Source organism: Felis catus, chromosome A1 (assembly GCF_018350175.1).
Source record: "Felis catus isolate Fca126 chromosome A1, F.catus_Fca126_mat1.0, whole genome shotgun sequence".
In the NCBI taxonomy this organism is placed as follows: domain Eukaryota; kingdom Metazoa; phylum Chordata; class Mammalia; order Carnivora; family Felidae; genus Felis; species Felis catus.
In genome coordinates, this window is record NC_058368.1 from 126,813,378 (window position 1) to 126,830,625 (window position 17,248).

A 17,248-nucleotide genomic window follows, 5' to 3' on the forward strand; every position below is an offset into this window, starting at 1 on the left:
GTTCCCCGCTCCTCTTGCTGGACCTCTAAGAAAAATCTGTCTTTTTTAAAGTACCATTGACTCCCTAGCAAGAATTCGTGCCAAGTTGCTAGTGTCCCTGATTAGGGTGCCCCCTCCCCAGTCATACAGCCCCGTCCTCACATCCCCTTGTGGAGATTTGTAGTAAAAATGTGGAACTGTGTGCAGGTAGATATGCGTATGACAGACAACAATCATCTCTCCCTCAGAAGTCCTGATGATCTCTCCCTGATGTTTTAAAAATCTTCAAATATACTGGAGGGGTGGGCACTGTTGGCTGTTTGTTTCTTAACCACACAACCTTTTCCCTCCTTCAGAAACCATATCATGAGAGGGGAAAAAAGGACCACATAGGCCATACTGTCTTGGATATGCCCCTTGGATGTAGGCCAGTGCTGGGTCTTGTTTTATTTGATGGAAAATTCCTTCATCACCCACCCTGAATCTGATCTCATTCCCAGCCACTCTGGGATGTCCACCATGAGATCAGGAAATCAGTGGTGTTAGAAGAAAAGCAGTCTTCTTTTTCAAGTTGGTTTAGCTCTGAGAAAAGAAAAAAAGAAAAAAACACACACCCAATGAGCAGAGTGGTCTTTATTGTTTTTGCCTCTTGCCTCAAGTGGTAGTTTACTGTCATTGATGTCAGGGCACCCAGAGTATATAATTTTGTTAGCCTTTTAACCACAGTTTTAATAAATGAGATAAAATTGAGGAAAGTAAAAAAAAAAACATAGTAGGATACATTTCTCCTTGCAGCCCCGAAATCCAGTGTTCTCTCTCCCTTTTAGGAGACCTACAACCACACACTTCTGGCCACACCAACACAAGGGCATAGGGTCTGAGAGACTGGGGAGGTTTAGGGAACTAGCGACAATGTCTCTGCTCCCATATTCTTTTTTTAAAGTTTATTTATTTTTGAGAAAGAGAGAGAGAAGGAGGGAGGGAGAGGGAGAGGGAGGGAGAGAGAGAAGGAGAGAGAGAAGGAGAGAGAAAATTCCAAAAAGCCTCCTCACTGTCAGGGCTCGAACCCATGAACCTATGCGATCATGACCTGAGCTGAGATCAAGACTCAGACTCTTAACCGACTGAGCCACCCAGGTGCCCCTCTGCTCCCATATTCCGCATGCTCAAACACAGCATGGACCCTAGCATGTAGAGTAGACCCGGGCTGCAGGCAGTATTTCCTAACCCTTAGATACCACCTGGTGGACACGTTAAACCTCAGGGATAGAAGAAACCTTAAAGGATATATGGTCAGGCATCACCACTTTCCAGACCCAATGACAAGCCTGTGATTACAAGGAAGCAGAGTGGACGGTGAGAACTTGGACTCTGGTGCTCAGCTGCCTGGGTTCGAATTCAGACTCTCCAGTTAATAGCTGCTGTGTGTGACCTTCATGTGGCCCATCATGATTCTGTGCTCAGCTTCTTCACTTGTCAAATGGATATAATGAGGGTTGTAGAAGGGAGTTAATACACCTGGTGCTGGGTGAGCAATGGATACAGGGAGGGTTAATTCACTTTGCAGTTCTAGTATGGAGCAGAGTGCCGGGCATTTGGCTGCTATGCAGTGAGTGTATAGCAATGTGTAAATAATTAAACAAGGACGAGCATACACGCTTTGCAGATAAAGAAAGGAGGGTTATAAACCTAGTAAGAAGTGAACAGGTCCCAAAACTCCAGATCCTGGGAGCTTTCTACCAAACCACTGCATCCCATGGACAACGCCCATGGTAAAGGCTCAGCAGGTACATTCTTGAGGTCACCTCAACCTTGTCCTGCCTCCCACCCACACTAAGCACAGCCAATGACACTCCTTCACCTGGCACACAGCAGGCTCCGTCTACAAATGTAACCCAGCTCTTCAGCGACTCCCATTAGGTGAGCCCCTGAAGAATCTCCTCTGTGACACTCCCCGGGAGGAAGCACCCAGCATCTGCTGATCACTAGCTCTTTCTCCTTTTTTAAACCGAACTGCCAGCCCACTGCCTCTGCTCTCCTACAAACTCCCACTGGGCTGTCACAGAAGCCTGAGGATTCCGAGATCTTTGTTCTCTCTTTGTTCTGAAGATGGTTATTTCTGCAGGGCCCTCCTTCCAGCCCTCCCCTCTCTCCCCACCCCTACTTGCTATTCTAATGAAATTCTCTGAGAATGGAACTCCCGCTGTGTGGTCCCCCCCTTCTCCCCCTCCTCTCCTCCCATCTCCCACCACCATCTCTCAGACATCACTTCCCATTCCCCTGCCTGCTTTTCTCTGCCTGTTCCTCTTGACTTATTTTATCCTTCTGTTAAAGGGGAGAGGGAGACGTCTAGCGATAGCAACCCGCTAGCAGTTCCTCAGTGCAACCTAATCAACACGGGACAGTCCTGACACCTCATCGTAGGACTATTAAAATGTCTTCTGTGCTGTTTCATTCTGCAGCGGGCAGATTAAGGACACATGCGTGTGTTGGGAGGCCTAATTGTCATTGTTCAGTTCCATTTTCCCAAGGAGCAGCCTCTTCTGACGTTACAGTGGGTGACCTTGAGCTGCCCAAGAAAAATGCTGCGTCTGTCCTGACACTCACCACCAGAACTCCCCCAGAGGAGCGGTTGGTCAAGGATGAACGGGAGGGAGAGAAGCAAGAATCACGTCACTCATCTGAGAGAGGGGAGGATCTCAGGCTCGGCTCTCTGGTTAGGAACCGAGTTTTAGTTTGTGAAAATTAATTTCTTTCTCAGGGAGGGAAAGTTTAGCCTCAAGGTTTAGCCTCTGTGATGACATCCCAGTTTCAGGGAGAGAGAAGAGGACTCAGGCTACCCTCCATTCTGGCCTCCTGGAGTTTGGGAATGAATGCAGATACTGTAGAAACCTGGGGGCATGATCCTTTTTGCTACAGGTTCTCCATCTCAGGTGCTTTGTGCCCTTTAAGCAGAGATAGTTATTCTATCTCCCTCTGTAGCCACCTGCCTCACTCTCCTGCTGTCTCACCTGTGCTTCTCTGCCTCCTCCACCCTTTTGTTCCCTTTGGGCCACATGGGTTTCCCTCTCTCCTTCAGCCACTCTTGCCCCGGAGCTTAGGTTTGTCTCCCCAGAAAAAACACCGGCAGGCTGAAGGGGAGGGATCCAGCGTATAGACTATGGAGGAATGACAAGCTCAACGCGGCAGGTTGAAGGAGTCACCACCAGATGGCACTCTACAACGCTTTCTGCAGATCCTTTAGTTCTGGTGAGAAATTCTGGTTCGAAAGAAATCATTGGAACGCACCACGAGAGGTCACTAAGTCCAGTGGCCTCCAAATGTTTTTTATTCTCACCTCTGTACATCGTAACTTTCTGATCATGCACACCCACATGTATTTATTCCTCAGTGTATATGTACTATCAAGCTATACTAAACATTAGTAAAACTTATTAAAAAATATGTTTAGATGAAAATTACAGCATCAATTTAAATAAGCTTTGGAATATTTTCCTTCTGCACTAAAAGTGATCACTTTATACACCTTCCAGAGAGATCAGTGATCTACTTTGTATTTCCTTTCTCCAAAAGGGCATTTCAATAAAACAAGTGTTTTTTGTTTTTGTTTTTGAGCTCCTACTACATACTCAGCACTGTGGAAGGGACGGAGATGATTAAAAAAAACAATAAAATGTTTTTTATATCTATAAGTTTCTTGTGTCATAGCATAGAAAAGACTTAAAGACCATGTAAAACAGCATGCATGCAGCAGTCAGAGCATTTAACTTGCAAACAACATAGCCCACTCTTACTATTTTAAAGAAAAAGGAATTTATTAAGTGGCTTACAGAATGTATTGGAGAACCATTAAGGAAGTCAGGATTGGAGGCTAAACAGTAGCCGGGCAAAAGGATCAGCCACTCAAGGGCTCTTGTGGTAGAAATCAGTAGTACAATTGCCTGTCGCTCAGCACCAGGGACACCAAGGACCAGAGAGTGCAAACTGCTAGCGATGCCAGGGGAAACACACCCAGGTCACCATGCGTGCCCGGAGAGCTGAGCTCCCAGCAGGCAGCACTGGTCACGTCCTCCTTCCCAGTAGCATGGAGCTGCATCTGCTCAGCAGAACTGAGGTTGTATCCAGAACCAGGCTTCAAGGATGTCTTAGGCCTCTCTTTACTCTAACGCAGAGAAAGCAACTAGAGGCTGGAGTAAAGACTGACTGAGCCAGGCCACAGGATCTGTCATGTTAGGATAGTGTCTACTTGAGGAAAGAGGCCAATGCATGCCTTGAGCTCTCACATGAACAATGCCAGGGAGCTAGTCAGGGCCTGTCAGCTGCTAACCCAGGCTCTGGCTGGATCTCAGCCTGAGACTGCCTTAAGTTCTTGCCACAATAGGAGAGCTCTGAGAGACTTCCTATCTGAGATGATTTCACCTAAGGGCCAAAGGTTCCTTGCATTTGTTAGGGTGTGTCTACTTTTCTCTCCCAAGTTTGTATCTGACATTCACCCACTGCTTCAATTTAATTTCCAGTTTCTCCATTTTCCTCTATTCTTACTTAGGTGCCTGACTTCTGAGCTCAATTCAGTATCCACTTCTATTTCTTCCTGTTCCCTGGCTCCCTCCCTACAAATATTTGATTCCCTGCTTCACCTGATGTATGGCTTTTATCCTATGCCTGGTCTTGCTGTTAGCTTCATTCCAGGACTCCCTGAATCTCAGCTTATGCCTCTTCTCTTTAGTATATGTGGGCATAGCCTCAGCTAGAGGCCCTGAGGGAGTGGAGCTCTGGGAACTGGGTGACATGGAGAAGTGGAAGAAGGACCTTCTCCATAGGGACAACCGAGGGCAGAGGTGCTCTTTGGCTAGCCTGAGGGGAGGAACAGTAGCTAATAACAGGGGCATGATAGGGCCCAATTAAGCAGAAAATATTTTTATAGGAAAAGTAGAGTGACTGCTGTGATTTACCAAAAGGTGAATATCCCTTAACGCCTTCGTTAGACTGAGGTGATAGAACATAGAAACCAAACCAAAGGTGGTTTAAACAGCTCAAAGTTTATATTTTCTTTCTCATAAAAATCCAAGCTGAGAGTGAAGTTCTGCTCCTCAAAGGTCCCAGGAGTCCAGGCTTCAGTGCCTGGTTTCCACTACCAGTGGCCACCATTTTGCCTAAACAGAAGAAAGAAATGGGAAGAGAGGGTGCACTCTTCCCTTTAAAGAGATGACCGAGGTATTGCACAATTTACGTTTTCTCATATCCAATTGGCCAGAAATCAGTCACCTGGCCACACCAAGCTGCCAGGTAAGCTGGGAAGTGTGGACTTCACCAGCCACGTGCACAGCTAGGAAGCTCTGTATCTATTTAAGAAGGTAAAAATGAACGTTGGGGAGAACCAGCCCTCTGCAGACTGTACTGTGACTAGGCTGCAGGAGCAGTTCTCAGGGAAAGATTGCTACTGTCTTACATGTGGTCTTCGCTGCAGGCCAACTGATAGCCAATGCCTTCTTAGAAAACATCAGAATTACTGACAGCATTAGGTATAGGTATAGGAGAGAATGCAATGTAACCCTGCACAACCACCCTCCACCCACCCAGCCTCCACCCCAAGCCACCCCTTGGGGTGAAAGCCTAGTGGAGCCCTTCACAGCACTGTCATCAAGTTCAAATCTGGTTCAAATCCCAGCTCTCCCATCAATCACATGTGTGATCTTGAGCAATTTGCCTTCCCTTCCTATGCTTCCATTTCCCCATCTATAAAAGAGATAGTAACAGTACCTACCTCAAAGGGTTGTCAGAGAATTAAATGAAATAATGCATATTCATAGCACCTGATACATAGTAAAGACTCAATGATTCTTGGCTATTATAATACAGACTATACACACACAAATGAACCCTCAGCCCGAATCTGCAAGCATGTACATAGTTCTTCCTGACTGATGTGGCAAAGGAAAAAGAATAGATTTATGCCCAGTTCCTTCCATCACCTTCCATATCTTGGCCTCCACTGTGGGAGAAACAGTGACAACAAGAAGGACAATAGCACGATGCAAAGGTACAGAAGCAAGAGCGAGCATGGCTTCAGAAAACAATGAAAAGTCCAGAGCAGCTACAATGGAAGTAGTAGATAAATTTGAACAGTCCGACTCATGCCCTCATCAATAAACACTGATAAAATGTGAAACCACCTAACAAGGAAACTCTCCAGTTGTTCAAACTTCATTTGAGAAAGACATTCTCAGCACTAGCAGGGGCAGCCAGAATACTTTCTACAATGGTTGCAATGAGCATCATCAGGAGCAATATCAAAAAAAAAAATTTAACATTTATTTTTGACAGAGAGAGACAGAGCATGAGCAGGGGAGGGGCAGAGAGAGAGGGAAACACAGAATCTGAGCTGTCAGCACAGAGCCCGACGCAGGGCTCGAACTCATAGACCGCGAGGTCATGACCTGAGCCAAAGTCGCACGCTCAACCGACTGAGCCACCCAGGTGCCCCATCAGGAGCAATATCAACAAACCCATGCTCTAACATCTAAGGTGCTCTTAATATCCTTGTTTATAATGCCGTGTCCTGACCCAAAGTGTCTGGACAAAACTTTGAAAAATTAGCACCCGTGTTCCTTCTACTCTCTCCCCAAATCCCAGGAGCATGTTGCGTGTGTTAGATATTACAAAGGTAATCCTCAAAGGTAGAGAATGAGGGTTGCTTTTAATTCCCTTAGAAGACCTCAGAATCATGTGGGGGAGCTTTTCAACTGCACACTACATACGTCCACCCAGAGACTGTAATACACATTTGCCTACTTGGTAATGACACGCTGAGGTGTGGGAGCCAGCTCCTACAAGCTCACAAGAGCAGATTTGCATTTCTCCTCCCATCTCTGTGTTCAAGGGCGTCCCACTGGTAGTTTGAAAATGACATGTTGGGACTATTTACATGGAAAATGGCAACCACTGTAAACCAGGGCTCCTTCTGCCACTGCCCCAAACAGCTGCTTTTTCAACATTTATCAACACACCACTGCCACATGCTTTCAAGAATCACTGCAGTAAAGGTTCATGTGAGTAATGATAACATATTATACCTGCCTCCTGTCATGTGGGAGTGGGAAAAGAGAAAATTCAACGTTCTATAGTACGTGCAGACCTATGCTAGGTGCTGGAAGGCCTCTGTTCTCTAGAAGGGTCAGATGTTTGATGACTCCAGAAAGATGAGCTTAGCTCTGATTCTGTCAAGAAGCATTGTGGAAAGCCCTGCTGGGTAAAGACACAAGGAGTATCTGCCTTGGTGATACTCTCTCTCTCTCTCTCTCTCTCTCTCTCTCTCTCTCTCTCTCACACACACACACACACACACACAAATACACACACACACAAATACACACACACACACACACACACACACACATTATACAGTAACAAATGGAGAGGGGCCAAATGACTGGTGTGAGTACTAAATAGTCAAAGAAGAGGAGAGTTGATTGACTGAGTGGCTGCTATGTGCCACACATGGTACTAGGCTCTGGGGACTCTAGTGAGCAAGACATGCCCTGACTAGGCATCGAGTGTGGTGCCTCTCAAGGTGTGGTCTGATGACTGTCTGCATCAGAATCATGACCAGTAATAAAAGCTAACAAGTATTAAGGGCATGCTATGGGCCAGCCACTGTACTAAGTGTTTTGCATGTATTATAATTTCATTCTCAGACCAACATTATATTTGACCTATTATTATTATTTCCATCTCACAGATTAGAAAACCGAGAAAAAAAACACTAATTATCTTGCCCAAGGTTGCACCATTTGGAAATAACCAAGCCATGACTGAAACATGGAAGTCTGGCCTCAGTACCCATGCCCTAAACCTACATTAAAAAGATTGTTTCCCTGGGTCCATGGGATGCCTGGGTGGCTCAGTCAGTTAAGCATCTGACTCTATCTCAACTCAGGTCTTCATCTCAGGGTTGTGAGTTCAAGCCCCACATTGGGCTCCATGCTGGGTATGAAGCATACTTAAAAAAAATACTGATTCCTTCGGCCCAGAGTAACTGAACCAGAATCTTTGGGACTGGATCCCCAAAATTTTACGTTTTAAATTGCATCCTTAGGTACTCATGATGCTTATAGGTACTGATGCTCAATGGCCTGGAGATGAAATCTGACAATTCCACAAGGTATCGTAATAAAAATAACATTTGATAAGCATACCATAAGAGGTATATACAGGATGCTAAGGGAGGATGTGGCTTCACGGTGGTCAGGGAAGTCTTCCTAGGGTAACTGCTCACACCTGCCTCAAAGGTAGGTGTTCACTGGGTATCAAGGGGGTAAGAAAGCCTCCAGACAGAGGAGCACATTTGGATCACAGGGCCAGAGGAAGGAAAGCTGCTAGGCCTTTGAAGAAGTGGAATAAATCCACCATGGACAGAAGGTAGGATGCCTGGGCCCCTGCCTAAGAGAAGAGGCAAAAGTGGCAGGAGGAGGTGAGTCAGGGCTTCCTGCAGTAGACTAGCTGTTTATGTACTGAATAAAGTCTCTTCGTCTGCTCAGGAAAGGGCCTTTTTGTAACTCAACTCCTCATCTACATACCTCTAAGCAATCTGCACCATCTGTCTTTCTGTGGCCATCAGTGGTCTATCAATGACTCTGGGTCAGATCAGGAGGAGCTTTACTTGTACGTTCAAAAGTTTGGACAATTGGTAATTGTTGTAGGATTTTAAAAAGGGAGTGACATGGTTGGATTTGGGGGTTTGAAGGATCATTCTGGCTGAAAAAGTCAGAAATTTCTACAGAGCACACTTACCATGAGCATAGGTGTGATAGATTGGATTCCGTGGTGAGGTCGCCATTGTGGCTCCTCCTTTCCCATGAGGCTGCAGATTCTTTTCCACCACTGGGACAGTGAGTTCCCTCACACACTCCCAGAACGTCATCCTGCCCCTACCCTCCCTTGTCCACATGCTAAACTACACAGCATGGCATTTAATCCTTACAACTGTATTTATACATGAAGAAACTGAAGGTCAGAGGGGTTATGTGCCCAAGGTCATACAGGTGCAAAAATAGAATCTGAAACCATGTAATTTTTGTTCCAAAGCTTTTGCTCCAGCCACCATCCACAATTGCCTCCAAGTCTATGTAAATGGGGTAAAGCCACACTCTCCTAGAGTTCCTATATGACAAAACCTGCATGGGACATTCAGAAAAACTCAATTTCGTCTTCAAGTTTCCACACCACAGGAAGCTATGAATGAATCAAAGATCCTTATATCAGACAGGACTAGTACAGCTCACAGAGAGAGAACACAATCAAACTGGCTTAAACCAGGAATTTAAATAGCTTATATAACTAAAACTCTGATTCTGAGACCAGTAGATCCTAATACCTTGGTTACTTTCACTGCATCTCAGCTTTCCTTCCCTCTGGGTGGCTTCATCCAATGTGAGCTCTCCCTTGGTGACAACAAAAACACACAACAGCAACTCCAACTGACATCTCACCTGCTTAGATACCTCACCTGGGAAATGCTTTTTACACTGGATCCAGAGAATGTTCTGGCATGGGACCTCACAGGTCAAGTCGGGGCAATGTGCCCAGCTCTAGAGAGGGAATGTGTCAGCCCCACTTGATCGCATGGTCTGAAAGTGGGAGTATAGCCCCCCTAAAGGAAAATGAAATGCTGTTTCCAAAGGAAGAACTGGATGGTAGGCAGGGGAAACGGGTTTCAAGGACTCCACAGAATTTTCTAATTCCTCCTTTTTAGACCCAGTAGGATCACAGTGGCTTCACTTTTTCTAGAAACTTCTAGGCCTCTCTTCACTATCTAGTCAGTGATAATTTGAGATAGTTCTTAACAAGAATTACCAACAAAAGAAATAAAAAATAAAATAAAATAAATAATAAAAAGTCTCTTTGGTTTCATGTACTTTAACTTAAGATACAAATTGAGAAAAGTTCAAAGAGAAGTAGAATCCTTGATTTCATGGAAATATCAAATAATATACTTAAACAGTTGGAAATTAAGTGAGAAAGTAACAAATAGGAAAGAAGAGAAAATGATTTTATTTAACAAAGTTCTGAGGCCAAAGAGAATGATCAAAGTTGGAAGACAGGAAGAAAAGGAAAATTATTTTGAAAATTGAGATATCAGATAAGGAAGTCGGTGTTGGTTGGATGTTTCAAGAAAGCAGATATCTATCAACTTAATCAAGATTTTTTTATTAAAACTGCTGAGCTCTCAAGTATGATGCTTTTCTCAGTGTGACAGGTTATAGAACAAGCCAAACAAGAAAGAAGATTTTGCTGCGCTAACTGGTTCTTCCATTTCCATCACAACCTCACGAGTGGAAAATAGTGATGCTGATAATGTCATAATCTAATTATTTTGCTCTTCCATCTTTGTTTTTTCAGTGCTTAACATGATGACCATAAGGGGCACCTGGGTGGCTCAGTGGGTTGGGCATCTGACCAGCTCAGGTCATGATCTCACAGTTTGTGAGTTCAAGCCCTGCATCAGGCTTTGTGCTGATAGCTCAGAGCCTAGAGCCTGCTTCAGATTCTGCTCCCTCTCTCTCTACCTCTCCCCCACTCATGCTCTCTCTCCTTCATAAATAAAAATAAACATCAATAAAATTTTTTTAAAAAAAAGATGATGATGACCATAAATTTTCTTTATTTACTTTATTCCACACAGATTTTCCTTAAAGTTGGTGGAGGGGCACCTGGGTGGCTCAGTCGGTTAAGCAACTGACTTTGGGCTCAGGTCATGATCTCGCAGTTTGTGGGTTTAAGCCTCACGTCGGGCTCTGTGCTAACAGCTCAGAGCCTAGAGCCTGCTTCAGATTCTCTGTCTCCCTCTCTCTCTGCCCCTTCCTGCTCATGCTCTGTCTTTCTCTCTCTCTCAAAAATAAATAAACATTTAAAAAAGTTGGTGGAAACTGTAGGTGATATTCTGTATAATTTTTGATTTGAAGCTAGTAAGTTACAGAAATTTATAAATGGGAGAAGAGAAAATTACTTTGTCCATGATTGAACTAATGGTACTTTATCATTTGGGGATAATTCTATCTGGCTGCAAGTGAGAAGTGTCTTACTGGGCTCAGATCTGCTCCTTACTGTCCTCTCTGGAAAATGAGCACTGACACTGCAGGCTCAGATATCATCTTAAGACTTGGTTTAAATTTTTTTTTAAGATGCTACAACAAACAGCAGTCATATTAGCTCAATCATAATTATCATCATCTTTGAAATCCTGGAAATAGTTATTTGTGAAGAGATTGCTGTATGCCAGGCACTATGCCAAACACTTCTTGTGTTTCAGTTATTACACCAAAAACGTAGGTTTAGAGGAAAACTGAGGTTCAAATTACTTGAGCAAGGGGACAAATCTAGGGAGTTGCAGAACCAAGATTCCCACACTGGGCTGGTCATCCTGGTTAGCACCTCACGTATACCAGAACCAATTAGCATTACAATGTTCGAAGACCAGAGAGTTTATTTCTGTCCTTTGTCACCTAAGTAAAGTGATTACTCCAACAGACTGCTGAGGGGCACCTGGGCGGCTCAGTCATTTAAGCCTTCAACTTCCGCTCAGGTCATGATCTTATGGTCTGTGGGTATAAGCCCCATATGGGGATCTGTGCTGACAGCTCAGAGCCTGCAGTCTGCTTTGGGTTCTGTATCTCCCTCTCTCTGCCCCTCCCCCATCTGTGCTCTTTCTCACTCTCTCTCTCAAAAATAAAAAAAAAAAAAACATTAAAATGTTTTTTAAAAAAGAGAGCTAAGCAAAAGTATGTTCTTTACTGAAAATTCAGCTCTTGATTTTCACAGATGATAATCCACACCATCTTCCTAAATGTGAGGTCTAGTATATGGTAATTTTATGTTCACCAAATTACATTGTGTGTAACTTAATATATTGACTGCCCACTATGTGCAAGATCCTGAGGCCATAACTTCAGGAAGAACACTTATGAGTTAAAATGCAGCCATTGTTTTGAAGAGTTTCCAGTATGGAGCAGGGTGAAAGACGTCGAGAAAGTTGAACCATCTACAAGAAAACAAGCCATAATTGGAACACCATAAAAGAGCTATAACCCAAGTATCACAAGAGTTTAAAGAGAGAGAGTAATCCCACCCATTTGTGAAAAGGCTTCACTGAATACATACCATTTGATGCGGTCCTTGTGTTAGAGGAGGCAGTTAGTTAGGCTTTAACAGGATGCCTGGAAACCAGCAAAGGGAGAATCAAGTCCCCTTACCAGGAAAGATAGCAGCCTGTCCTGGCAGCATTACACACACACACACACACACACACACACACACGGCCACAAGAAGCCAGAACAAACCAGGCAGACCCCAAGACAAAGAAGGTCAGGTACACATCCAAGACAAAGACCCTGGCCTGGTAAGGAAGAAAAGGCACAAAACCCTGCTCTCAAAGAAATCCCCTCCCCAAACAATAAATATTCCATTCCTCACTTAACAAGTGTTAGTGAAAGACAGAGACCCAAACCCTGGGCAAGGCTCTCCCATGAGCCACCCTCTCTCCCATCTCCAGAGTGTACTGTTGCTCACTTTAATGAACTCTTCACTTGCACCTCTCCAGCACTGTCTGGTCTGTCCTTGAATTTTTTTTCTCAAGACTGACTAAGACCCTCCAACAACATTCCCCCCACTGCCTCCAGGGACAGCTGGGCAGAGGCATCAGGGCCAGGAGTTCTCCCCAGTCTATCCCGAAACACTTGCAGATTTGAAGAGATGTCACCATGCACAGAGGAAAGGAAAAGAGGGTGTAGCAGACAGAAAGAACAGCATAAGAAAAGACAAGCAACAGTATGAGTGTGTGGTCTTGTACACACTCGTGTGATGAATGAAGTATTCTAGTCTGAATGGAGATGTGGGTATGGGACATGATGACAGGCAAAGCTAAAACAGAGGTTGCAGATTCTGTGCTTGGTCTTTTGGCACAGCTGAAAAATTGGGCTTGATGTGCCAGGCAATGGGGAAGACCTACAGACCAGGGAGCAATTGGACTGGATCAAAAAACAGTTAATTGGAACGGATGTGATCAGGTTGTTATGGCAACACCAACAAAGTATTTAGGCCAGTGCTTCCCAACTTTAAATTGCCTAAGAACCACCAGGGGGACTTGTGAAAATGCAGATTTAAATTGGCAGTCCTGAGAGGGAACCTCAAAGTCTGCATTTGTAACAAGCTCCTACGTAAGGCCCATGCTGCTTGCTTTTCAACCACAACTCAAAAACCTTAGTCTACACAAAATGACATAGAAGACATCCTTAGGCATTTGCCATCATTGTTACTCCCAACCAACTCTCTGCCCAGGTACTTTTTCTTTTTTTTTGTATTTTCAACTGAAAATCTGACATCTCCACCTAGTCTCTTCCTGTCCCCCCCCCCCATATTTTTAACTCTTTAAATACCATCTGGAAGAATAGGAAAAAGCAAGCAGATTAAATGAGGTCACTTAAGCAGTTTGTGGTTTCAGCTGAAGCTTTGTGTTATCTTAAAGGGAAGCAGAAAACATGTGGATGTATAAATAGAGGTGTGGAACACAAGTTCACAGAAATTTTTATTCTCTCACTGTATAAGGATGAGCTCACATTTAGGACGCAGGGCTCAAAGCTGGTTGCCTTAGTGAAAAGTGGGATACTGGTTACACTGAGGACAACTGAGCAATCTAGGTCTTTCTGACACTTGCTGTGGACCAGATGCTGGGGCGTTGGCCTCTGGAGCAAATTAAACTGAAGGCATTTAATAGCAACCTAAATCTTAACAGCTGAAAGAGGAAATGCAGCAGAGGATTTGAAACTAGGTCAAGGAGGAAACTCTGGTAAACCTCCCAAAATGGCTGACTTTCCAAACATTATAATTCTTCCCACCAGTCATTTTCAAAAGGAAAGCCTATTTTCTCAAATGGTATCCTTCCTGACCCCAAAACAAGATAAGTAAGCAGGAACACAGAAACCAAAATCCATGGCAGCCATGAACCCTTACTTCTGCACTGCCAAACTTCTGTCCCTGCCTCATGTGTACCATGCTGCCTCCTGGCCACAAGAAGCAATGGAGGTGGAAGCAAATTGACCGGGGATGAGAATTACCCCTAAGGGCACAGATTAATGCACAGTTTGACGTCACTATAATTTAATCCATTTCAGATGGTTATTTGACTGAACAGATGGTGGCAGTGTCCATGCATAAGCTCCAGTCAGTTTCTTGACTGATGTCCACTCGTACCAAGGAAGAGATTAGCTACGTGCAACTGGCAATCTAAGGTAAGATTAGGCAAAGCATCACTATTGCTTTCTAAAATTCCATTGGCATTCTCTTATGATGGCTTTCCCTTGAGTGGAAAGAAACAAACTTTGCCTATCCCACCTGAATATTTCCTTCAAGGGAACTTAAAGCCTGCCACAAAAAGAAAATGTCACAAAGTGAAAGAGCAATCATTCCTATGTTAGATTAAAACATGTGGGACAAGACACTATTGAAGCCATGGGCATTTTTACTGAAACTGTGTTTGTGGCAGACATTGTGTGCGATGCCCAGTCCCTTTGAGAAACACTGCCCCACTGAGGAAAGGAGCCCCGAGCAGTAATGTCAGGAGAATCAGCAACGTTTCGGCCAGGAAATCCACTCTGGGGCAAAAAACTACCAATCCACAGATTGTCCTGTGACCTGTGATACAGTCTCACACAACAATTTCTGTGAAAAGGGAAAAGATGATAATTAGGTGGCCAGTCAGACTTTCCTCAAAATTGGAGCTGGAAAAAGTGGAGAGAATCCAAAGTGGGGGAAAAAAAGCAAGAAGACACAAAGATAAGGAGAAACCCAGAGGAGCAGACCCACAGTAAAGGCAGAGCACAGAATGAAGAGACCCTGTATTCATTCTGTGGCTCAGATGCTTAGAGGCTTAGGGTGGTCCCAAACAGCCATCTGACCCCTCCCAGGCTTTGTGAGACCCACCCTTACAAGCTTCTCTCTGTGTGAAGCTTAAGGATTCAACTCTTTATGAGCTTCCATAAGACCCAGCTATCAGCTGACATTCCCACTGGCAACATTTGCATCTTCAACTCCCCAGTCCTTATATGAAAGAGATCAAATGCTAATGCCACCATCTAGACCTCGAGACCTGACTTTTACTGTCTACCTGCTTATACTTACCGATCTTTGTCCCACATTTTTCCTTAAGCTCTTTTCCAGCTTCTCGTAACTCAGGCAAATGGAAAGCAAAACCACCGCTCTAGCAACAGTGACTAGACCTCCTGACAGGACCTTCAGCTAGTCCAGACCACCCAGTCCACTTAGAGCTTAACCTCTGACTTGCTCATATGCAGATAGACCATGTAGTGACCTCTAGAATGACAATGATTATCTTTACCTCATTATAATACTAAAGTCTCCACCCAAGGAGGAGCCTCAGCCTAGTTTACATAACATACAATGTATGTATAGGCATGTTTCTTTAAGGCGCATGTGTGACCTTATGCCCAAGTTTACATATTATGACAAGGATTCCTTATTTAAATATTCATCCTAACCCTCAACAAAAGGAACCCATCTGCCCTTGCTTGAGGAGTCACAGCTTTGGAAATTATTCCCTGTGATCACCTTATTTGCTGCAAATAAAGTTTTCTTTGTGGGACAAGTCAACCTGGTGCAGTTTCTGATTCACCAAGGAGAGAAGTCACATTGGTTCTGTTATGGAACCTGGAAAGCTGGCGGAAAAACCAAGTGGCAGTCGGAGATCTTGGTGGATTGGAGATTTGTTTTACACTGGCGGGCTCAGAGGAGACTGTTTCTCCAAAGGTCTGAGCCCAGAATGCAAGCGGGGAGGGTAATTTATAGCCGACAGCCTCCATATCTGTGGGGGTTTTCACATGCACAGCAAAGGAAGAAGAAACCAGACAAGGGGTCTCTAAGCTAGAGACCAGAGTTTGTTTTAGTCCAATCAGACATATTTGGTGTACTTTATCCACTTCTCCAACAGTTCCATTACACTAACTAACCAGACACAGAAAAGAAGAAAAGACTGGTGGGAGAGAAGAAAGAAAAGACAGAAACCTAGGCCCTGAAAGGCTAATTTGAATAGTTTCAAGAACTTGTTGATGGGTAGATGTTCTATCAACATTTCTGTCAGGCAAGACCCATGCATGCCAGAGATGACCAGCAATTATTTGAAAACAAAGAATAAAAAGGTAAAGGTATGTTATTATATTTATAGTCATTCCTAAATATTTTATTATATCTTAAATACATTTCATCATTAATCTCAAGGTATCCAAACTACTTCTTTGGTCTTGTCAGTCTACTTCTTTGAACTCCCAGATCAGTTTTATTCTACTCTGCCATGTCTTGTCATCTAGAGAAAAGGACAGATCTTTCAGATAAAAGCCACTCCCTCCCACCCCCCGCCCCACCCTGAGAACTCGGGAAATGAAAAAAAGATATAAATCCGCATTTAGTTTCATGCCTCAACCCTCTTTTGCACTCAATTTATCCCCACATTGGGAGTTCTGGGAACATTTTTTTTCCAATTCTTCAGAGGTATGATTCCAGTGAGAGAGGGAAAAAAAAAAAAAAGAAACGATCAAAAGTTCTCTCAAAGTCCAGGGTTATTTCTAATTCAAAGCAAGGAATTTCTTTACAAAATTTCTTTCTTTTTTTTTTTTTTTTTTTTTTTTTTGGTCACTCCATGACTGCTCCTCCTGTCATTCAAAACCTCTACTCTCATAATTTGAATGCAGGCTGCATTCTCTGGTGACCATTGTCATTGAAATTTCTTTAGTGGGTTGTCAGGAGGAGAGAGAATCCTCCTGAGTCTCAGCCCCACTGTCTCTGGCTGCCTTGAGTGTGGACATCACCATGGTAACATAAGCAGGTAAAGAGCAGTGTTATTATTCCCTGATGGGGTGAGGCTGCAGGAAGGGCCTGAGTTCCCAAACTCATCCTCTCCAACATCTGTTAGGCCTCTCACCATCTCTTGTGCAGGAAGTCACTCTCTCCCTCCTAGAGTCCAGACTTCATTCAACACACTGGAAAATATTATATGTAAAATAAACATATCAGTGAGTCACTAGCTACTCATCAGAGCATTCCTCAAACACAATATAGGCCTAAAACAGAGCCGTAAGGGAAAGGAGGAAGCTAAGGATTTGAAATCTTTTTTCCAAATGTCAATCTTTCAATCCCTCAAATAAATAAATGAAAGCTAGAAAGACCTTAGGTTTTAAAGAAATTGTGGCATGTAAAAAAAAAAGAA

General features: G+C 43.9%; 1 long non-coding RNA gene across 2 annotated transcripts in view; it reads right to left on the reverse strand.

Annotated features, from left to right (window-relative positions):
• LOC109492847 overlaps window positions 1-17,248 on the reverse strand; it is a 44,786-nt gene that overhangs the window by 5,613 nt on the left and 21,925 nt on the right. The window contains exon 1 of one of the 2 annotated variants that reach the window (XR_002743254.2): window positions 457-586. The exons of the other annotated variant lie outside the window; for it this stretch is intronic. This is a non-coding gene — a long non-coding RNA (uncharacterized LOC109492847). Of the gene's footprint in view, window positions 1-456; window positions 587-17,248 lie in introns of those variants that run through there. 2 annotated transcript variants of the gene reach the window in all.